We start from the raw sequence: 24,368 nt of genomic DNA, 5'->3' as shown, positions 1-24,368 counted from the left end.
GAGGTCAGGAGATCAACACCATCTTGGCCAACATGGTGAAACCCTGTCTCTCCTAAAAATACAAAAAAATTAGCTGGGTGTGGTGGCACACACCTGTAGTCCCAGCTACTCAGGATGCTGTGGCTGGAGAATTGCTTGAACCTGGGAGGTGGAGCTTGCAGTGAGCTGAGATCGCGCCACTGCACTCCAGCCTGGTGACACAGCAAGAGTCCATCTAAAAAAAAAAGAAAGAAAAAAAAAGAAAAGAGATGGAATCTGTAATTTAAAATTTTACCACAAAGAAAACTCTAGACCAAAGTGGTTTTACTAGTGAATTCTTCTAAACATTTAGGAAAGAAGTAAAACCAAACTTGTACAATGCTTCCACAGAAGAGAAGCAGGAAGGATTTCCCAAATAATTCTGTGAGGCTTGCATACCTCCATGTCCAACAACTAGACAAATTACAAGAAAAAATATTACAGCTCAATCACTCTCGTGGTCATGAATGCAAAAATCCTCAACAAAATATTAGCAAACCAAAGTCAGATTTATATAAAAGGCATAATATATAATAACCAAGACGTATTTTTCTAGAAATTCAAGGTTGGCAATTTAACATATTAACAGACTAGAGGGGAAAAATCATATAATCATTTCAACTGATGATTTTTAAAAAGCATTTAATACAAGGCAACCCCACTCATGAAAAATATGTTAAGTAAACTAGAAATAGAATGTTACTGCCTTAATTTGATAAAAAGCACCTATAAAGCCCCGCAGTAGGCACGATGGGAAGACACGGTGCGCCTTCCATGAGATTGGTCGGCTCTCACCAAGTCCACCCAGCAGGGTGCTGGGGTCCTGGCCAGTGCTGACAGGTAAGAAAAAGAGAAAAAGAAGTAGCACAAAATAAAACTAGCACTTGCCGAAAACACAACCATGCCAGTAGAAAATCCAAATGAATCTATGGATCCTCAGAATTAATACATTTAGCAAGGTTATTGAGTACAAGGTCAACGTACAAGGTGTATTTTTACAAATGAGCAGAAGCAAACAGGAAGTGTTTTAAAATGTAAGGTTTTATAAATGGCAGTGAGCCCATGAAAAGATGCTGAGCCTCACTCATCAAGAGGGAAACTCAATCAAAACTACAATGAGATGCAACCTCATGCCCATTAGAAGGCAAGAAATAATAATAATAATAATACATGCTGGGGAGGAAGTAGAGAAACTGGAACCTTGTGCACATTTCCTGGGAATGTCAAACAGTGCAGCTGCTGTGAAAAGTATTATGGCAGCTCCTCAAAAAATTACGAATAGAACTGCCATATGATCCAGCAAATTCGCTTTGGGTCCGTACCCAAAAGAATTGAAGGCAGGGTCTAGAACAGACATTTGCACACCCCTGTTAATAGCAATAGTACTTGCAATAGCTGAAAGGTGGATGCAACCCCAGTGTCCACCAATGGATGAATGGGTACATGCAACGTGATCTATTCACACAATGGACCATCACTCAGCCCTTCTCCATCAATGGAAGAATGGGTACACACATTGTGGTCTATTCACACAATGGACCATCGCTCAGTCCTTCTCCATCAATGGAAGAATAAGCACACACGGTGGTCTATTCACACAATGGGACCATCACTCAGCCCTTCTCCATCAATTGATGAATGGGTACATGGTCTATTCACGCAATGGAGTGTCACTCAGTCCTTCTCCATCAATGGATGAATGGGTACATGCATCATTATCTATTCACACAATGGAGTCTCTCAGCCCTTCTCCATCGATGTAAGAATGGGTACGCGCATCGTGGTCCATTCACACAATGGAACATCACTCAACCCTTCTCCATCAGTGGAAGAATGAGCACGCACATCATGGTCTATTCACACATGGACCATCGCTCAGCCCTTCTCCATCAGTGGATGAATGGGTACGTGCAATGTGGTCTATTCACACAATGGACCGTCACTTAGCCCTTCTCCATCAATGGAAGAATGAGCACGCACATCGTGGTCTATTCACACATGGACCATCGTTCAGCCCTTCTCCATCAGTGGATGAATGGGTACGTGCAACGTGGTCTATTCACACAATGGAGTGTCTCTCAGCCCTTCTCCACTGATGTAAGAATGGGCACACACATTGTGGTCTATTCACACATGGACCATTGCTCAGCCCTTCTCCATCAGTGGATGAATGGGTACGTGCAACGTGGTCTGTTCACACAATGGACCGTCACTCAGCCCTTCCCCATCAATGGAAGAATGGGCACGCACATTGTGGCCTATTCACACACAGACCATTGCTCAGTCCTTCTCCATCAGTGGATGAATGGGTACATGCAACGTGGTCTATTCACACATGGACCATCGCTCAGCCCTCCTCCATCAGTGGATGAATGGGTACGTGCAACGTGGTCTATTCACACAATGGACCGTCACTCAGCCCTTCTCCATCAGTGGAAGAATGAGCACGCACATCGTGGTCTATTCACACAATGGAACATCACTCAGCCCTTCTCCATCAGTGGATGAATGAGTACGTGCATTGTGGTCCATTCACACATGGACCATCGCTTAGCCCTTAACAGGAAGGAGATTCTGACACAGGCTACCACATGAACAAACCCTGAGGACGTGATACTGAGTAAAATGAGTCAGTCACAAAACTACAAATTCTGCATGATTTCACTTACAGGCGGTCCCTGGGGTTGTCAAATCCACAGAGACAGAAGGTAGAACAGTGGGTGCCAGGCTCTGGGGGAGGCAGATGGGGAGTTAGCACTTATGGTGACAGAGCTCCAGTTTTGGAAAATGAAAATGTTCTGGAAATGGTTGTTGGTGATGGTTGCATGGAATAATAATGTCACTGAACTGTGTACTTAAAAATGATTTGGATGGTAAATTTTATGTTTATGTATATTTTATCAAAATTTAAAAAATGGGAAACTATCACATTTTGAGCTGCATAAAATGCTATGGCAAATCTAGCTAAACTTGCATCTAAACAGAAAATGACAAGGTCTGATTGAAGGCCACAGGCTATTCAAGGAAAAGGGTTTCTGGGGGCAGCAAGCCAGGGGCCCAGGAGCCGGGCCCATTTGAATTCTCCTTTGAAAAGAGGGCCAGGAGAGAGCTGCCCCAGAGGCCCCTCTGCAGGGCTGGAACACATTCCTACAGAGCAGGATGGAGCCGAGGCAGTGGCCCCTCCTCCGGGGCCTGGTGGTTCCCAGGTTCTGGGACCTCCTTACCTCGGGCAGGGTTTTTCAGCGTGGGAAGCTGGAGGCCCTGGGAGATGGGAGGCTGGGGGTTCTGGGCAGCTGTGCCACACAGGCCTGGACCGCTGGGTCCTCAGGAAGCTTTCGCCCTGCGAGGACATGTGGGCTGTGTGGCTGGAGAAAGAGGACTAGGGCTCAGGACATGAAGCGGCCTGGGACATGACTCAGGGGTTCCACGGCCCCACTGTTGCCTGCTCTCCACAGAGGCCCCGCTGCCCACCTGACACTCCTGGTTTCACCAGGGACTCACTCCTTCCACACACATCCTCAGCATGGGCACTGGTCCCTTGCCCAGGACCAGATGCTGAGCCCACCCTCCAGCTGTGGCTCTTGTGACCCCAGTGAAGGCCACAGAGCCACCCCTTGTGGTGAAACCTAGAGCACGTCTCGATTATACCAACGTCACTGACTGGGAAAGGCCAGCCCCAGAACATAGCACCCGTGAAGGAGCCGCCATGGGCCAGGGTAGTGGCTCTGTGGACATAGGCCCTGGGCTCAGGCCACCCTCTTCTGTGGGAGTCAGCACGGGGACCAGCCCTTCCCTCTTGGACCTGGGTGGACCCTGTGGTATGTGGGGTGGCACTGGCTGCCTGAGCACAGCTCTCAGCGGGAGGGTCAGGTCCCAGGAAGTGAGGCAGGGGCTGCCAGGCCCCCACAGGCCACCTCCCCTGCAGCTCCTCTTTCTGGCCCTCTGCACGCAGGGAAGTGGTGGTCAGAGCAGGGGCACACGGGCGGACTGGCAGCCGCCCTGTCCCCATGCCCCCACTCCAGATTTTCCCCTTCCCATCCTTCCCAGAGGACCCAAGGGAGGACCGCCTTTTAAAATTATTTTTAATTTTTTGGATACATAACAGTTGTACATATTTATGAGGTGCGTGTGCTATTGTGATGCATGCACATAACACCTAACGATCAATTCAGGGAAACTCGAGCGTTGATCATTCTTTTCTGTCAGGAACATCCCAGATCCTCTCTTCTAGCTATTATGAAATAAACGATAAATTATTAACTATAGTCACCCTACTGTACCACCAAACAACAGGTCCTATTTCTTCAACCTGGCAGCATGCCTGCAGCCCTTCATCTCCCCCTTCCCTTCCCAGCCTCCATGGCCACCAATCTACTCCATGAGACTCACTCTCAGCTCCCACAGGAGGGAAGCGTGGGCTTCATTCCAGTTCCATTCACACTGCTGAGAATGGCAGGATTTCGCTCTTTTTAGCTGGAGAGTAACCCACGGTGTCCACGCACCTTGTTTTCTCTGTCCACGCATCTGCTGATGGACAGACACCCAGGCCAATTCCACATCTTGGCTATTGTGATTAGACTGAAGTAAACCCAGGGCGCAGGCATCCCTCCATAGACTTCTTTCCTTTGGATGGGTGCCCGGCAGTGAGATTTCTGGGCCCTGTGGGAGCTGGGTCTTTAGTTTCCTGAGAAGCCTCCATACCATTACCTCCCTGCCAAAGGTGCTCATGGGTTCCCCTTTCTCCACACCACGGCCAGCACGTTTTCTGCATGTGTCTCTGTGTGGGCATGTGTGTGTGTGTGTCTCCATGTGTGCGTGACACACGGATTTTTTTAATCGCTTCATTAAAGTTTGTAAAACTGGGTTTAGAAGCAGTTCTTGAAGAAAAGCTCTAAACGCTGTGACTGTTTCCCTGTAAGCTGAAGGCGTGGGTCACTGTTTTGGGTGGAAGCAGGTGGGGCTGGCTCATGCTCTGGGAAGGTGGGATTTGAAGACATGGCTTACGGAAGGTTCCTGTGGGTCTCCTTCAGGAAATGGGGAATGTCCTTGTTCCCACCCCCAAGAGACACAGTCTGGAAGAAGGGAAACAGACAAATTGGTTACAATCCGCAATGTGGGCGCCAGGCCCTCGCGAGCTGAGAGGAGGTGAGAAGAGGGGAAGGGAAGCCAGAGGAGCTGCGGGCACGTGGGCGGGACGACGCCTGCACTGAGGAAGGCCAGGACCCCAGACAAGGACACCTTTTTGGGTTAAGCTATAACTCCCTGCAGGAGCCCCACGCCTCCAGGAAGCCCAGCTACACAGTGGCCTTCACTGTCCCCTGACAGCCAGGTGTCCATGATCCCTCATCTGGTGGCCTTTGTGACAAAGGAAAGTGGGCTGGCTGTGAAATAACAGCAAATGGATAGCAAGTGTCAGAAGAACTGTATTCCTATGCCCATGCACACACACATGCACACACACGCACAGAGACACACGCACACACGCACGCACACATGCACACACATGCACACATGGAGACACACACATGCACACACACGCACATATACACATGCACACACATGCACACATGGACATACACGCACATACAGACACACGCACACACATGCACACACGGAGACACACATGGAGACACACACATGCACACAGATATACACATGCACACACATACACACACATGCACACATGGACATACACGCACACACATGCACACACATGCACATGCACACACATGCACCCACAAACACACACATGCACATGCACACACAGACACACACACACGCAAACACACACGCAATACACGCACATGCAGGAACTCCACCTCCCCTTCCCACTTTGTCAAAAGCGAGCCGGATGAGAAGCCGGGAAGGTTTGAGTTCTGTCTCCATGACGGTAAGTCTGAAGCCACACAATTGTGTGATGGGTTGTGTGATCTTCCTGACAAGGAACCTGTTGAGGGCTGCTGACTGGGAAGCTGTGCCCATGACCGGCCATCAGGATGTGCCCGAGGTAGGAGCAGCCCTTCCGGGTTGACTGGGGCTGTGGCGCCCAGCTTGCCCCACCCTGGCAGAGCCCAACACTCCTCTGGCCTGACGTCATAATGACAGGGGATTGGGGTGCGCAGCCAGCAGGTGCCCCCACATTGCAGGGAGGATTCAAAGCGAAACCACTTCAGTTTGCTTCCAGGAAGGGGTGAGCAGGCTCCTGGCACCTCCAGACCTAAGCCAGCCTGGGAGGGGCTCGCTCCAGAAGGGAACACGGAGCCAGGAGATAAGGAGAACCCTCACCATCAGCACCACTTCCAGCGAGGACACCAGGGGACAAGTCCCAGGAGCAGAAGGGGGCTGGCTCCATCCACATGGGCTCAGGGCCACTGCCAGGCCAGGCTGAGAGGACAGAGAGACCCGTGTGCTCCACTGTTTCCCACTGCAGCGTGGGACAGGGGCTGTCAAGGGCAGCAGCTGTGGCTGGGACCCTGGATGGTGCTGGTCCTCCTGCAGCAGAAGCAGTTCAGGAGATGCTGGGCGCAGTGCAGGGCCGCTGCACAGGCGGGCAGAGGTGGGCAGAGGCGGGCGAGGACCGACCCTTCTCTCCCTCCTTTCTTTGCTTTTCTCCTTCTGAGCTCCCTGATCTTTTACAGCAGGAACTGTCTTCCTGATGACTTCACTTCCACCCCAGTGCCTGGTATACAGTGGGCGCTCAATAAATGTTGGTGGAGTGAATGGTCACTGGCAAGAGCAGATGCCATAAAGAGGAGAGATTTTGGGCCTCAGCCAAGAGCTCCTGGCCACCGTGGGGCCTCCTCGCTCACCACACAGGTCCTCCCACCTGGCCTGGGCGAGGGATTGTGGTGTGAGTGTGGACTAGGCTTGGGCGAGGGGTTGTGTGTGAGTGCGAGGGATTGTGGTGTGAGTGTGGACTAGGCCTAGGCGTCCTGAGACCTCAAGTTCCCATTTCCTCAGGAGGGAAGTCAATCCCGTGAGGGCCCCAGGGCTCAGTATTCGCCTTCCGAACTTGGGGGAAGAAAAACCAGTCCAAGTTACATCCAAGGAGTGCTGTTGAGACACTTGGTCTGGGAGGACAGTGATAATCAAAGCCTCGCGTCCCTGGCGGTGCGACTCCACAACTGCTCAGCCCCACACAGACACAACATGTGGGCGGGTGATTCGGTTTTTGTGGAATTGACTTTGTGTGTGGATGTCATGGAGACACTTCCTGGCGGGCGCCGAGAAAGGGGGCATTGTTCTTCCCGCCGGAGAAAGGAGGGCATTGGGGGGTCCTTGGGCAGTCCCCTCCGTGGCCAGAGGAAGAGGCTGGGAGGTGTCCCGGGGGCCTTTGATGCTGGGCGATTTGGGGTGCCAGAGGCCACTAAAGCAACGGCCCACTGCCCAGTTTATGTGTGTGCTAAATCACGACCATGATTTCTGCGTGTTTTCTAGAATAATAGCCAGCCATAAAACACAGGACGTGGTCTCATAATGTTCCAGATTCTAAACATTTACAATCAATCTCTATGCTTTTTAACCAATATCTCATAAAATTAAACTCATCTTTTTAATATATTTTTAGTGTTCTGGTTTCCATTTCTGTTTAGGCACATTTGTCATGGCAAAGCCTGGAGCAGCAGTTATCAGAAACGTCTAAAAGTTCAGAAGTTGATTGCTTTTAAAAGTAGCAAAACTAAGACAAAAACCTAACACCAGGTTGCTACATTTTGGGAGGGGTCTCCATGTGGACTCCTAAATTATTGTTTGAGGTCTGCTTACTCCAAGAGGCATTTCTCTTTTTAGAAAATTAAAAACATTAAGTACTCCATCTGGACACAAAGCGTCTCCATATGACAGAGTTTTGTTACTGTGGGGAGAGGACAAAGCGCCAGCCACACCCCTCATTCCACAGCCTTTCCCAACCCTCCCCTCGAGATGAAACGCCGGCCATCTGTAGCGCTTCACCTCTGAGCTGGAAACAAGCTTGTTTCTTTTGCTTTGATGAGGTTCTGCTGGTTTTGGTGGGACTTTGAAGTTTATTTATTGTCATCAAATTGCATTAATTATTTTTGAAGTTTATAGTTTTGTTCACAACTTTAAGACTTTGTGAAGGGCATAAAATAAGCATAAATTCAAAAAATTCCAAGAAATGGATCCAACAGTTACTTTTAATTGGCAGCAGAATACAGCCCCCAATTTATTACAAACTTACATGCAATGGTTTAGAACTAATTTTAACTTCCCCTTGAAGTTGGAATTCAAAACCTCACTGGTGGCTTGACATGGTATTATCCAAGGAGGATGTTTGTTTCATAATTTGAAACAAGAACCTGGATCTTTTATGAGGTCCAATATTATTTCCATATGAGGGAGCAGAGTGGGAAGAAGGCAGCTGGAACAGACGCCAGGGCCAAGCTGGGATCTGGGGCCCTCTTGATCTCCCTTATTATCGGTGCTCCTTCCCCAAGGGCCAGCCAGGGGCCCTGCACAGCGCGGTCTTTTGGCTGGGGTCAGAGAAACCTTATGGGCAAGGGCAACAATAAAACTACCACCTTACCACCCCCAGAGTGCATTCCCCTGAGCAGAGACCCCAGACTGCATCAGCCCCACCCCGAGCAGAGACTCCTGCCTGCCTCAGTCCACCTGTCCAGAGACCCCAGCCTGCATCAGCCCCACCCCGAGTGGAGACCCCAAGACCCCAGTCTGCCTCAGTCCACCCATCCGGACACCCCCTGCCTGCCTCAGCCCACCCTGGGCAGAGACCCCCAAACCCCTGGCTGCATCAGCCCACCTGGAGCAGAGACCTCGAGACCCCTGCCTGCATCAGTCCCACCCCGAGCAGACTCCAAAACCCTGGTGTGCCTCAGTCCACCTGTCCAGAGACCCCTGCCTGCCTCAGCCCACCCCGAGCAGACTCCTGCCTGCCTCAGCCCACCCCGAGCAGAGACCCCAAGACCCCTGGCTGCCTCAGCCCACCTGGAGTGGAGACTCCGAGACCTCTGCCTGCATCAGCTCCTCCCATCCAGAGACCCCCTGCCTGCCTCAGCCCACGCCAGGCAGAGACCCCAAGATCCCTGCCTGCATCAGCCCCACCTATCTGGAGCCCCTGGCCTGCCTCAGCCCACCCATCCCCTTCATTGCATTGGTCTCCATTCCTTTCTCCACAGCTTCCCAGCACTCCTGTGCCAAGGCCTTTCCCCAGCTCCAGGTCCAGCTGCAAGTGAGGTTCAGGCCTCCCTTGGCCTGTGCCACGGGGAGAGGCAGTCACCTGGCGAGGATGCCCGGGTGTGGAGGAGGGACCTGGGCTGGGGCTGTGTCATGGGGAGGGACCGGGGATGCCCCCTAGCGGACCAGGATGGGGACTCTGATGCAGGGATGTGCGGGGAGGTGGTCGCAGAGGCAAAGGGAGGGCAAACGGAGCTGGAAACGGGGAGGGGAAAGGCCCCTCACACTGGGTGCCCGCCCTGCAAGTGTTGTGCTGGCCAGGATGAGAAGCTGCGGCCACTCAGCAGCCCTGGAGCAGCCCATGGACGGCCCAGGCCACTGGGGAGGCTCCAGGGAGGGGCTGGCAGGCAGAGGCCCAGAGGCAGGACCCACAGCTCAAGTTGAATGGGCACCAGGGCCACAAGGAGGCTGAGGCCGAGGTCGGGGCACCGTGGGACCCCTGCCCGCAAGGAGGGGTGTGCCCCGTGGGCTGTGCAGGGCTGGGTCTTGCTGTTTTGGCCCGTGCTTTCCCTCTGTGCCTCTGCCTGTTCGGAGCCCCTGGAGCTCTGAAGGAAGGTCTGGGGGCAGCAGGGGACCTGGATGGCTGGGGTGGAGTGGGAGGGGAAGGTGGGGTCCAGGGTTTTCCTCTTAGCCCAGAGAGTTGGCCGCGGGTTTGGGGGACAGAGCCCTGACAGGGACATGAGGCATTGGCTATGAACTCGAGGGGACATGCTCATGGGGGCCAGGGCAGAGAGAGGGGAGGCTTGGAATTGCAGTCTGGGGCCTCTGGGAGAGGAGCTGGCTGGTGAAGAGGTCCAGGGTGAGGGCGGGGGGCATGGCTGCAAGCAGAAGGACCCCTCCCCACTGACCCATGCCGCTCATCCACAGCAGAGGCTCAGACCCCATTCCACATGGGAGGTGGAACGTGCTGGGAGGAGGGGAATGGCAGCCCAAGTGGGGACAGAGGGGGTCCAGCAGCCTTGCCCCGCCCCACCCCCCGACCAGATCCCAGGGGTTCAGCAGTCCCCTTGCCTCTGACCAGATCTCAGGGTCCAGCAGCCCATCTGCATCACAGGGGCAATGTGTGGCTTTTAGGTTTTGGTGTGTGTGGTGTGTGTGTGTGTGGTGTGTGTCTGTGTGTTTGTGTATGCACATTTCTTTGGTCCTGGCCTTTTTTAATGGTGGCAACAAACTTTACAAGAGTTTAGTTTTCATCTTTCTTTCTCTCTTCTCATATCTCTCGCAGCTTTTCCTGGATTTGTTTTTCTTTTCATTTTGAGGTTTTCTCCAGAAATGTTTTCATTGTGGGTTTTGTTGGCAAATCTTCTGAAGCCTTATGAGACTATTTTTATTATACCCTCAAAATACTTCTTTCTTTCAACTATTGTATTTTTTTACAGCCACTATTTCCACTTTGTTCTTTATTCAGGACATTTTTCTTTTTCACACCACTAACATTTTTTCTTATTATGTTAAATATGAGCATCCTACTCATTTTAAGTCATGTGTCTATTCTAACACACCTGCTTCAGATGTTATACACCTTCCAGTTCATGGCTTTTTCTTTTGTGACATTTAAATGGTTTGGGTGTTTAGTTCCCTTGACTCAAGAGCTCACCTTCCTTTACAAGTGGGTTTAATCACCTTTGGAGGAAGATACATGCTCCAAAACTTCTATTTTTGTGCATAGCATCCAAAACACAAACTTCCAGCTACGCCAATGAATGCTTCCACCCTTTAGCATAGAGCTTGCTCTTCCAAAGGCCATGAGGAGTTTTAGACCCTGGACCCCAGACATGTTCCAAGACTCTTTTACATTATGTCAGACATGCAAGCCCTGCCTCAGCTTCTCCCAACACTCAGCTTTCCTCCCAACATTAACAATATCAGAAATGAAAATGGAGACATCACTAAAGATCCTACCGATACTAAGTTAATAATAAAAGAATATGCTGAACAATTTATGCCAATAAATGTGACAATTTAGAAAAATTGAACAAACTCTGAAAAACACAACTTGCCAAAACTGATGCAAAAAAAATTTATGAGTCTGAACAATCTTATTTAAAATGTTCCCACAAAGAAAACTTCAGGTCCAGTTGGCTCCACCGGCAAACCATTCTTCCAAACATTTGTGGGAGAGAAAAACACCAATCTTACACAAACTCTTCCAGAGAAGAGAAAAAATGAGTACTGCTTTGCAACTTTATTTAAAAGACTAGCTTGACTTTGTTATTAAAATCTGATGAGATCACTGCAAAAAAGAAACATTGCAACAATCTCTGACATGTGCATGGACCAAATATTGTCTAAAAATGGGTGAATCACTGATAAATGAATTCAGTGAAGTCTCAGGTTACAAAATCAATGTACACAAATCAGTAGCACTGCTATACACCAACAATGACCAAGCTGAGAGTCAAATCAAGAACTCAAGCCCTTTTACAATAGCTGCAAAAAATAAAATAAAATTCCTAGAAATAACTTGACCAAGGGGTGAAATATCTCTACAAGAAGACCTAGCAAAAACTGCTGAAAGAAATTGTAGATGACACAAACCAATGGAAATATATCCCATGCTCATGGACTGGAAGAATCAATATTGTGAAAGTGACCACACTATCCAAAGCAATCTATAGATTCAATGCAATTCCTATGACAATACCAACATCGTTTTTCAAATAATTGGAAAAACAATTCTAAAATTCATAGAATTAAAAAAATGCCTGAATAGCCAAAGTAATCCTAAGCAAAAAGAACAAAGCTGGAGGCATTACATTACCTGACTTCAAATTATCTTACACGGCTGTGGTAACCAAAACGGCATGGTATTGGTGTAAAAGTAGATACATAGACCAATGGAACACAATAGAGAACCCAGAAATAAAGCCAAATACTTATAACCAATTCATCTTCAACAAAGCATACAAAAACAAAAAAATGGGGAAAGAACACCTTATTCAATAAATGTTGCAGAAAAAAATTGGAAAGCCAAAGGTAGAAAATCGAAAGTGGGTCGCTATCGCTCAGAATATACAAAAATCATCTTAAAATGGATTAAAGACTTAAATTTAAGACCTGAAACCATAAAAATTCCAAAAGATAACCCAAGAAAAACTCTTCTGGACATTGGTTTAGGCAAAAAATTCATGACTAAGACCCCAAAAGCAAACGCAACAAAAACAAAAAGAAATAAATGGGACCTAAATAAGCTAGAAGGCTCTGTGCAGCAAAATAAATAATCATCAAAGTAAACAGACAACCCACTGAGTGAGAAAAAATATTTGCAAACTATGCATTTGACAAAAGACTATATCCAGAACCTACAAGGAACACAAACAAATCAGCCAAAAAAACAATCCCATCCAAGGGTGGGCAAATGACATGAATAGACACTTCTCAAAAGAAGACATGCAAATGACCAACGAACATGTGAAAAAATGCCCAACACCACTAATTGTAGGAAATGCAGTTTAAAATCATAATGAGCTACCACTTTACCCCAGACAGCATGGCCATTACTAAAAGGGTACACTTATACACCACTAGTGAGAATGGAAATTAGTACAACCTCTGTGGAAGACAATATGGATATTTCTCAAAGAACTAAAAGTAGATCTACCATTTGATCCAGAAATCTCACTACTGGGCATCTACCCAAAGGAAAAGAAGTCATTATATTAAAAAGACATCTGTACACATACGTTCATCGCAGTACAATTCACAATTGCAAAGATATGGAACTTACCCAAGTGCCCATCAACTGATAAGTGAATAAAGAAAATGTGGTGCATATACACCATGGTATACTACGCAGTCATAAAAAGGATGAAACAATGTTTTTACAGCAACTTGGATGGTGCTGGAAGTCATTATTCTAAGTGAAGTAACTCAGGAATGGAAAACCAAATACCATATGTTCTCACTTATATGTGGGAGCTAAGCTATGGATACAAGGAAGGCCTACAGAGGAGCAGAATAGACATTGGAGGCTCAGAAAGGGGAGGGCAGAAGCGGGTAAAGGATTTTAAAAACCCTGCATATTGGGTACAATGTAAAAAAGCTATTGAAATAAAAAAATTTAACAATTAGCAAATCACAGTCAGCATTTAAAAATATACCACAGCTAATTAAGGCATAATCCAGATATATAAGAATGGTAGGCCGGGCGCGGTGGCTCACGCCTGTAATCCCAGCACTTTGGGAGGCCGAGGCGGGCGGATCACAAGGTCAGGAGATCGAGACCACGGTGAAACCCTGTCTCTACTAAAAATACAAAAAATTAGCCGGGCGCGGTGGCGGGCGCCTGTAGTCCCAGCTACTCAGGAGGCTGAGGCAGGAGAATGGCGTGAACCCCGGAGGCGGAGCTTGCAGTGAGCCGAGATCGCGCCACTGCACTCCAGCCTGGGCGACAGAGCGAGACTCCGTCTCAAAAAAAAAAAAAAAAAAAAAAGAATGGTAAAAATTTAAAGTAAGTAAATAAATACAGATAACATATATTGAAATGTAAGTAAGAAAATAGCACATAATTATCTCAACAGATACAGAAAAGAATTCTTTTTTTTTTTTTTTTGAGACGGAGTCTCGCTCTGTAGCCCAGGCTGGAGTGCAGTGGCTCAATCTCCACTCACTGCAAGCTCCGCCTCCCGGGTTCAGGCCATTCTCCTGCCTCAGCCTCCCGTGTAGCTGGGACTACAGGTGCCCGCCACCGCGCCCGGCTAATTTTTGTACTTTTAGTAGAGACAGGGTTTCACTGTGTTAGCCAGGATGGTCTCAAGTCTCCTGACCTCGTGATCTGCCCGTCTCAGCCTCCCAAAGTGCTGGGATTACAGGCGTGAGCCACCGCGCCCGGCCAGAAAAGATTTCTTTAGAAAACTGACCTCCCATTCAATATGGTAACTGTAAAAAAGGAAAGAAAAGCAGGTGAATTCCTTAGCATGATGAAAGGCATCACACACAGCACCCAATGTGGAGATTCTGGGGGAGCCTCACACCACAGCCAGGACCACACGGTGAGCACCAACTCTTAGCACTTTAAGCAAATGCTCTACTAGAGGCTCTTCCCGGTAGAAGAAAACAAGATAAGGAGATCAAAGGAATTTGGTTTGAAAAGAAAGATAAAAGTATTAATTTATTGACAATATATAGAATATATACAAGAATCTATTAAACTATTTGTGTATATATTATTTCAGCAAGTTCACTGAATACAAGGCCAACCTATAAAAATTGTTATTCTATATGTTTGAACAAATAAGGAAATTTGAAAAAATTAGGAAATGAAATTTTAAGGAGCTAAACATTACAAAAGTATTTTTTTAAAAACATTCCAGAAAAACTCTTTTTGGCAACAGGCACAATCTTGAGCTTGTCCCAGTGACTTGAGGGGCTGAGGTGGGAGAACCACTTGTGCCCATGAGATTGAGGCTGCCATGAACTATGATTGCATCACTGCATTCCAGTTTGGGTGACAGAGCAAGACCCCACTGGAAAGAAAGAAGAAGGAAGGAAGGGAGGAAGGGGAAGGAGGGAAGGGAGAGAGAAAGGGAAAGAAAGGAAAGAAAGAAAGAAAAAAGAAAAGAAAGAAAGAGAGAGGAAAGAAAGAGAAAAGAGAAAGAAAGAAAAAGACAGATGGAAGAATGGAAGGAAGGAAAGGTAGAAAGACAGGAAAGAGAGGAAAGAAAGAAAGAAAAAAAAGAAAGAGGAGAGGAAGACAGAAAGAGAGAAAGAAAGAGATAGAGAAAAGAGAAAGAAAGAAAAAGACAGATGGAAGAATGGAAGGAAGGAAAGGTAGAAAGACAGGAAAGAGAGGAAAGAAAGAAAGAAAAGAAAAAAGAAAGAGGAGAGGAAGAGAGAAAGAGAGAAAGAAAGAGATAGAGAAAGAGAGAAAGAAAGAGAAAGAAAGGGAAAGAAATCATTCCAGTGGAAAGCCCCATGTTAGAGATTGGCTGGTGGTTTCTGATTACCTGAACTACGACCATGAACACTGAGTTGGACTTTGGTTTGCTTAAGTTGAAACCCAAGGTGCTGTGGTCACCTCAGTCTAATAATCTCCCAGTTAATTATTTTAACCTGTGTGTGTGTTTACTATGTGTACTCACACAAGCACAACTAAGAAGAACTCAAATTCAGAATAAAGAAATTCTACAGGCTGGGCGCGGTGGTTCAAGCCTGTAATCCCAGCACTTTGGGAGGCCGAGACGGGTGGATCATGAGGTCAGGAGATCGAGACCATCCTGGCTAACACGGTGAAACCCCGTCTCTACTAAAAAATACAAAAAAAACTAGCCGGGTGAGGTGGCGGGCACCTGTAGTCCCAGCTACTCGGGAGGCTGAGGCAGGAGAATGGCGTGGACCTGGGAGGCGGAGCTTGCAGTGAGCTGAGATCCGGCCACTGCACTCCAGCCTGGGAGACAGAGCGAGACTCCGTCTCAAAAAAAAAAAAAAAGAAATTCTACAAATCAATAAAAGACAAAAATCCAAGAGAGTATCCAAATTGCCAATACGCATATACAACTGTGCTCAACTTCAATGACTGTGGGAGCAATGAGTATCAAAAACACAATAAAATACCAATATACACCCAACAGAATGGCTAAAATTTACAGCTGACAATTGCAAGTGTCAGCAACGGTGTGGGGCAACTGGAACTCCCGTAGACTCTTGGAGAGTGTCAGTTGGCACAGCCACTCTGAAAAGCCATTAAGCAGTGTTTGATAAAGCTGAGCATGTGCATATGCTATAACCCAGCCCTTCAACTCCAGTGTATGTTCCACATCCGTAAAAGAATTCCATTCACCACAAAGTACACATGAGGCTGTTTGTGACACCCTTACTCACAACAGGTAAAAACTACTATGATTAATGGAACAGATAATCAACTGTGTTCGCATGATGGAATACTACAAGGCCACTTATATAAATGAATCACAACAGGTAAAAACTCCTGTGATTAACAGAATGGATAATAAACTGTGTTCATATGATGGAATACTATAAGGCCACGTATATGAATGAACCAGTGCTGTGTTCAATAGCATGGGTGAATTTCACACTTATATGAAGTTCAAGAAGAGCTGAAGCTAATCTGTGTGTTAAAAGAGGGGTTGTGGAGCCCTACTGGGTGGAGGATTCTGGGGGCTGGGGTTGTTCTGCGTCCTGGTCTTGGTGGTCTTGATGCTGTAACAATTCACCATAATTTTCTTATGCATAGTATACTTCAAAAAATTGCCTAAAAACAATAAAAGAGTTAGGAAACTAAATAAATAAAATTAAATTTAAAAATAAATTCCCGGCTGGGCACAGCGGCTCACACGTGTAATCCCAGCACTTTGGGAGGCCAAGGCGGGTGGATCATGAGGTCAGGAGATCAAGACCATCCTGGCTAACACAGTGAAATCCGGTCTCTACTAAAAATACAAAAAATCAGCCGGGTGCGGTGGTTCACGCCTGTAATCCCAGCACTTTGGGAGGCCAAGGTGGGTGGATCATGAGGTCAGGAGTTCAAGACCAATCTGGCCAACATGGCAAAACCTTGTCTCTACTTTAAAATACAAAAAATTAGCCAGGCGTGGTGGTGGGCACTTGTAATCCCAGCTACTCGGGAGGCTGAGGCAGGAAAATTGCTTGAACCCGGGAGGCGGAAGTTGCAGTGAGCTGAGATCACACCACTGCACTCCAGCCTAGGCAACACAGTGAGACTTCATCTCAGAAAAAAAGTAATACAAAAAATTAGCCAGGCATAGTGGCGGATGCCTGTAATCCCAGCTACTTGGGAAGCTGAGGCAGGAGAATTGCTTGAACTAGGGAGGCGGAGGTTGCAGTGAGCTGAGATCATGCCACTGTACTCCAGCCTGGGTGACAGAGTGAGACTCCATCTCAATCAATCAATCAATCAATCAATTCCCACATTGATTCTTTTGGGGGGAAAAGCAATAAAATGCATGAACATGCAAACAGACTAATGGAATAAAAGAAAGTGCCAAAAAGGGCCCCCTTTATGGGAACCCCAATACGACAGGACCATCACCTACGGGAACCCCCCTATGATGAATGTGGACCCCACATCCCTGGAGAAAAGGTACCAGGGCCAGCATGAGGGATAAGAGCTGCCTCACCGCCTGGGAAACGTGAAGGTGGATCCCTGCCTCATGCCCGATTCAAGAGGGGAAACTGGGACCAGGTGCAGTGGCTCACACCTGTAATCCCAGCACTTTGGGAGGCTGGGGTGGGTGGATCACCTGAGGTCAGGAGTTCAAGATCAGCCTGACGAACATGGAGAAACCCCGTCTCTACTAAAAATACCAAATTAGCTGGGCATGGTGGTGCATGCCTGTAATCCTAGCTACTCAGGAGGCTGAGGCAGGAAAATTGCTTTAACCTGGGAGGCGGAGGTTTTGATGAGCCGAGATCACACTAATTCATTTCAGCCTGGGCAACAAGAGTGAAACTTCATCTCAGGAAAAAGAAAAAAACACACACACACACACACACACACAAAAAGAGGGGAAGCTGGTTTCAAACCTAACGTGAAATTAAAGCCTTGAAGCTCACAGGAGAAAACGTCACGTAGCTTCACAACCAGAAAACCTCACGCCACGCGGTGAAAAACCACTGGGTACCACCAGTGGGCTTGTGTATTCCACAAAGGACATTAACCACATCATGCCTGCACAGCAGACAGAGGGGCCGTTTCCAGATCCAAACCCTGCAAGGGACTCATCTCTATGACACACAGCAGCATCCGTGAACCATGAGCAAAAGGCAGCCTCTCAGTCCACTTCATGCTGCTTAACAGAATTCCAGTCTGGGTAATTTATAAAGAACAGAAATGTATCCCTCACCAATTCAGAAGCTGAGAGTCCAAGCAAGGCACCTGCATCTAGTGAGGTCCTTCTGGCTTCACCATCCCAGGGCAGAAGGCAGAGGGTGGAAGTCACGGGCATGGGTGGGCATCCAAACTCATCCTTTAATCAGGAACCCCCTCCTGGGATAACAGCACTCATCCATTTATGAGGGCGGAGTCCTTGTGGCCTCACACTCCTTAAATGTCCCACCTCTTAATACTGCTGCAATGGTAATTAAATTTCAACATGAGTTTGAGAGAGGACAAACATTCAAACCACAGCAGATGAGAACTAGCATTCGGGCAGAGGATAGACATGGACGATTCACAGAAGGAACAACCGATAGGACTCACCTCAGCCTCTGTTCAGCCTCCTGTGATGGGTGAGTGGGAAACGCTCAGCCTCCCGTGACAGGTGAGTGGGTGAGTGGGAGACGCTCAGCCTCCCGTGATGGGTGAGTGGGTGAGTGGGAGACGCTCAGCCTCCCCTGTGACGGGTGAGTGGGAGACGCTCAGCCTCCCGCAACGGGTGAGTGGGTGACGCTCAGCCTCCCCTGTGACGGGTGAGTGGGTGATGCTCAGCCTCCCGTGATGGGTAAGTGGATGGCACTCAGCCTCCCGTGATGGGCAAGTGGGTGAGTGGGAGGCACTCAGCCTCCCGTGATGGGCAAGTGGGTGAGTGGGAGACGCTCAGCCTCCCGTGCCGGGTGAGTGGGTGACGCTCAGCCTCCCGTGCCGGGTGGGTGGGAGACGCTCAGCCTCCCGTGCCGGGTGGGTGGGTGACGCTCAGCCTCCCGTGACGGGTGGGTGGGAGACGCTCAGCCTCCCGTGACGGGTGGGTGGGAGACGCTCAGCCTCCCGTGACGGGTGGGTGGGAGACGCTCAGCCTCCCGTGACGGGTGGGTGGGAGACGCTCAGCCTCCCGTGACGGGTGAGTGGGAGATGCTCAGCCTCACCTGTGACAGGAGGCCGGCAGGTACACTCACACTAACTGAATGTTTCGTAAATCTGGGTACTGCATGCTGCTGGTTGCTGTTAAGAGTGGGGTCTTCCCTCCACGGTGTGTTTGACAAGTCCTACTTTCCCCCCAGCAGTTCAGGAGCCTTGCAGCCATGCAGCACTGGCCTCTTCACATGCCAGTAGCGTTCCTGTCCACTTTGCGGGTGGCCTGTGCTGCCAGGTGAGCCACAGCCGTGGTGGGCCCTGCTTTCCTTCTCACAGCTCTGCCTCCTTGGAGGGCACAGATGCCTCAGAGCCGCTCAGCTGCAGCAAACCGCTGCCTTCCTCCTTGGGTGGCTGTTGCAATGCAGCCTCTGCTCAAGACCCTGTGCTCGTCCATGAGACCCCCGGGTGGAGGGCAGGTGGGTGACAGGATGGTCTAAGCTTGGCGCTCAAGACCCTGTGCTTGTCCATGAGACCCCTGGGTGGAGGGCAGGTGACAGGATGGTCTAAGCTTGGCATTAGCTGATAAATCACTTGATTCCACGGCTTTGGCATCAAATCTTTTCTTGTCTCTGTAGGCACTGCCTGTTGGCCCTGCAAACATGTGTTGCACTGCCTTTTGAAATAGGAGTAAGGGCCGGGCGTAGTGGCTCACGCCTGTAATCCCACCATTTTGGGAGGCCAAGGTGGGCGGATACGAGGTCAGGAGATGGAGACCGTCCTGGCTAACACGGTGAAAACCCGTCTCTACTAAAAATACAAAAAAATAGCCGGGCATGGTGGTGGGTGGCTGTAGTCCCAGCTACTCAGGAGGCTGAGGCAGGAGAATCGCTTGAACCCCAGAGGCAGAGGTTGCAGTGAGCTGAGATTGTGCCACTGCACTCCAGCCTGGGCAACAAGAGTGAGACACTGTCTCAAAAAACAAACAAACAAACCAAAAAAAAAAAAAAAAAAGAGAAAAAACAGGAGTAAGTTTAAAATGTTCTAGTTTACTTGCTATGTTTTCTTTTCCTCTTGATTTTGATGGAAATAATTTCTTATTCCTGAAATTGATATTTAATAAACAGCTTATGTGAGAACTGAGAAGTAACAAAGGAGACAGGCAGTGGGGAAGCAAGACAGTGCCAGGACACGGGTTTAAAAAATAGTAGAGCTGGAAATGTCTAAAAGAAAAGGTTCGATTGTGCCTTATTTATTTATCGTATGCTGTCTTGGCTGGTGCGTCTCATTAAATGCTTTCCCGAGGGACGATGCATTCTTCTTTCAGAGCAGGCCATGGAAGTCTCGTGGCCATAAATGGTTTTCTGCAGAGTCTGTGGCCCCAGGTCTGCGGGTGGCAGGTGGGGGTCCTTTCTCTGGGCCACAGCAGGATGCCAGGGAGGTGGAAGAACCAGTTGCCCTGAGGAGGTCTCTTCTGCGCTTCCCTGCAGACAGTGGGTGATGGGCTAATCTGCGCCCCCCTCCCCCCGCAGGACAGCACTGGGGACGCAGCCTGCAGGGGCTGTGGACACCACGGTGACACCAGGAAGCTCTTCAGGGGCTCCTGCATTCCCTGCCCCGAGCTTAGTCCTGCTCAACCTCATAGGCCTTCCTCCCAGGAGTGAGCTCTGGAAGGTGCCACAGAACCCGCTTCCCCCAATATTTCTCCAGGCATGTAGGTGGCCCGAGACACCTCCCATAGTGACCCTCTTGTGACAACCTTGCTCCCACCCCCTTTCCATCCATGCAGCCACTTCTAACCATGTCTCTCAAAACCTAGGTCCCTCCAAGGCCAGGCCACCCAGACCCGACCCCACCCACACCCCACTCCTGCCAAGCCCCATTAAAGAGTTCAAGGCCGGGCGTCACAGGGGTGTCATCAACTTACCCCCACCACTGGCCCCACACCAGCTTGTCATAGACTGCCCCACCTCTAGAGGGGAGGCCTCCTGTGTCCTAACCTCAGTCTCAGAGAGAGATACAGACAGACAAGGAGAGACAGAGACAGACACAGAGAGAGACATGAAAACATGCCTCTCCCACCTCCTGTGGCTGTGGGTGTGCTCATTCCCAGTCTCCCCACTGTTCATGCCCTGCCTTTAAATACACGCACTTCACATCCCATTAAGTGACTCCTCTGTGGAAGAAGATGCGTTGACTGTAAGTGACAGCAAAGTAAGGGACCGCCTCCCATGACAGCAAGTCCACCTCAGGGTGGGTTTCAGGCACAGGGTGCTCAAGGCTCCAGCTCTGCCCCTTCGCCCATCAAGCTGTGGAGCCCCTTCCTGTCCTCCGCCTGTCTCTTCAACACTCCGGCTCTGTTCAGCTCTGGGATTAGCTTTGTCCTCAGGCTGGCTTCCTCGGGAGGGCAAAGTGGCTGTCAGTGGCAGCTGCAGCAGCCCACTCCCTCACCGCACACTCCAGGGAGGACAGAAGAAGGGGACTGCCCACCTGCTGTCCCTGAAGCAGTTTCCTGGAAGCCACAGAAGTCCCCTCCCTGAGTCTCACTGGCCAAAAGCAGACGTGGATCTTATGCCAATTCCAGAACAAAGATTGGCAGGGGAAATGGTGTTCCCAAGATTGGCTAAGGGTAGTGGACCAGGAGAGAGAGAGAGAGACAGAGAAAGTGAACTTTGGCCCACACTTCACGTGATAAAAATAAGTTTAAAATGGATCTCAAACCTAAGTGGGAATGCTGAGAAGGTGAAGCTGTGGGAGGGCAGGGCCCCCACCAACGTCCAGACGCACCCACCCCACGGCCAGTGGCACCCGATGTGAGAGACTCCACAGGCCACCGACAGCCCCAAGCACGAGTGTCCTCCGTGCCGCCCCCACACCACCACCAGGGGGGGAAGCTGCCCTCACAGCCAGCAGCAGAGAGAGAAACCGGAGCCATCACGCCAGGCCGCCCCCGCAGCAGGACAGCCGAGAGGAGGGGGCAGGTGTAGTTGTGTCTACCTGAGGCCAAGGCACAGCAGAAAGCAGTGCGGCCGCAGTGGAAGCAACCATGGGGGTGTCTGGTAGGGGGCCCACGGTGCCCCCAGAGATGTCTGCACCACTCTCTGTCTTGACCTGGGAGTGGGTAAAGAGACGGATACACAAATGCCATGGACTGTGTGTCTGTGACACACCCCCCCGCCACGAAATTCACATGTGAAGCCCGCATGGGACAGCCTGGCAGGCCGCAGAGAATCGGGCTGGGATCCGCTCCCCTGGGTTAAAAGCGACTGGGAAATAAAAACAATGCGTGAAAACTTTCCCAGGACTGCATCGCCAACAGCCAGTTCTCACACCTGACACGGGCCACGACGGGAAAGCAAGCGACAGGCTGTTCCACCAGGGTCTCCCTGCCCCCGACACCCCGGACCCTCCCCACACAGAGCCAACCCTCCCAACACCCCGGGACCCTCCCCACACAGAGTGTTGGCAGGAGTGGGGAGGAGCCTATAGGGGAGGCTCCTGCAAAGCCATTGGGTGAGGAGACATGGCCACTCCACCTCTGTGTCTTGCTGTATGTCTGTCTCTGTCTCTCTCTTTCTGTCTCTGTTTCTATGTCTCTCTTTTTTTGTCTCTGTCTCTGTGTTTCTCTGTCTCTCACTCTCTGTCTCTGCTTCTTTTTCTGTCTCTCTGTGTCTCTCTGTTCCTCCCTGTCTCTCTGTCTCTGCCTCTGTCTCTGTGTGTCTCTCTCCAGCCCCCTCAGGAAACCCCGCAGTCCTAGCACATGGCTCTCACAGGCCCTTTCTGGAAAAGTGAAGATGGGGACTGAGGTCCCAGGAGCTGCAGAGACGGGCGTAAGGGAAGCAGGGGTGGAGAGAGTAGGTGTGAAACTTGGTGGGAGGAGGGCCCAGGAGCTCTGGCTCCTCTAAGCAGCTGGGGGGCAGCCCTGCTGCCCCTGAGTCCAGAACCCTCTTGTGCACATTCTCCAACATCATTTTAGGTGGGAACAAAAAACTAAGTGATCAGCCTGGTGTGATCGGGAGGGACGTCCACATCCTGATTATGTCAGGTTCTACAGCGCCGCGGCTGCCACTCACCCGAGTGGAAGTGAGGACAGGATCCCAGGGGCTGCAGGCGGCCCAGGGTGACCACCGGGTCCTTCTAAGCAGGAGAGAGTGGGAAGGAAGGGTGGGAGGAGGGCTCCAGGGGCCACTGCTGGTGGTGAGGATGGAGGACAGGCCACAAGCCTGGCACCTTGGGAGTTAGAAGAGGCGAGGAACGGAGTCTCCCCTGGGTACTCCAAGAGGAGACAGCCCTGTCCAGATCTGGACCTCAGCCCAGTGAGACACACTCTGGACCTCCAGCCTCCAGACTATGAGAGAACACGCGTGTGCTGTTCTGAGCCACCGAGTCTATGGCAACTTATCATAGCATCTGGCTGTGAGGGCTGAGTGCAACCGTTCCCCTCCCAGGAAGCTCCTACAGGAGCAGGCCTTGGAGCAGCGTGGGGCAGGGCCGTGGACCTGTCCTGGCTGCAGCCGCACCAGCTCTGTCACCAGCCCCCTAGGTCTGGGCTGTGGAGGAGAATTCCTGTTCCCACAATCGCTGGGGGCTGGCTCTTGCTTTTGGAATTTGGGGCGAGGCTGTTAGCTTTGGCTCTAGCACAGAGAAGACCGCAGAGGTGGGGGTCCCTGGGGAGGGGGTGCAGGAAGCCCTCTCCATTCTTAGGGCCTGAAGGTGCCTGTTGCTTCCTGGCTGCCAGCAAGGAGCAATGGGGCGACCTCATTGTGCACACAAATGTGTGTGCATGCATGTCCATGTGTGTACAGGTGTGTGTGTGCTGAGCCATCCCAACTTTCCCTCTGGGTCATGCTGCTTTCAAAGCTCTCTGGTGGCCACCCTGCTCCTGGTGTCCTGGAGCGTGTGGTGGAATGAACCACAGGGGAGGGACTTGTCCCCTGAGGAGCAGGGCTGGGAGCCCAAACCGTGGGAAGGACATGAAGTGACCGGGTGAGAGGCGGTGGCATGGGTGGGAGGGGTGGGGAGAGCCAACAGGCAGAAGCTTTGACATGGGGTCTTGTCCACTAGGCTGGGGACCCCCTGGGGCCTGTGTGGTAGGAGGGTGGGGGCTGGGGGCCCCTGGGAAAGGCCGTGTGAGGCAGGGGTGTGTCGGGGCTGCCCCAGCAGCCAGGAGCGTGGGGTGGGCCATGGCGGGAGGTGGGGTCCTGTGGAGGCTGGTGTGGTGTGAGGGGCTGGTGCGGGGCTCCCACCATGCTTGGGAAGAAGGTTTTTGTGGCTGCCCCGGGTCCAGAAGCCCCTCCTGTGCTTTTTGGGATCACAGTCGGCACGGAGTCACTGCCCGTTGAAAAGCGGAGCTGGAATCGGAAGCGCTCAGCCTCACCTCACCCGCGCCTCCTTTGCCAAACAGTGTGAATAGGAGGCAACCACCTGAGCTCCG

At 50.3% G+C, this 24,368-nt stretch overlaps 1 long non-coding RNA gene across 1 annotated transcript; it reads right to left on the bottom strand.

Annotated features, from left to right (window-relative positions):
* Positions 1-733: 733 nt before the first annotated feature.
* LOC105464582 (uncharacterized) lies at positions 734-11,529 on the bottom strand. The gene is made up of 4 exons (XR_011625182.1): positions 5,823-11,529; positions 5,257-5,399; positions 4,408-5,090; positions 734-4,249 (listed from the first exon to the last, which is right to left on the bottom strand). It is a non-coding gene; the product is annotated as an uncharacterized lncRNA (long non-coding RNA).
* Between the last annotated feature and the right edge of the window lie 12,839 nt (positions 11,530-24,368).

Source organism: Macaca nemestrina, chromosome 6 (assembly GCF_043159975.1).
Source record: "Macaca nemestrina isolate mMacNem1 chromosome 6, mMacNem.hap1, whole genome shotgun sequence".
Classification (NCBI taxonomy): Eukaryota; Metazoa; Chordata; class Mammalia; order Primates; family Cercopithecidae; genus Macaca; species Macaca nemestrina.
This window is presented reverse-complemented; position numbering and strand designations above follow the sequence as displayed.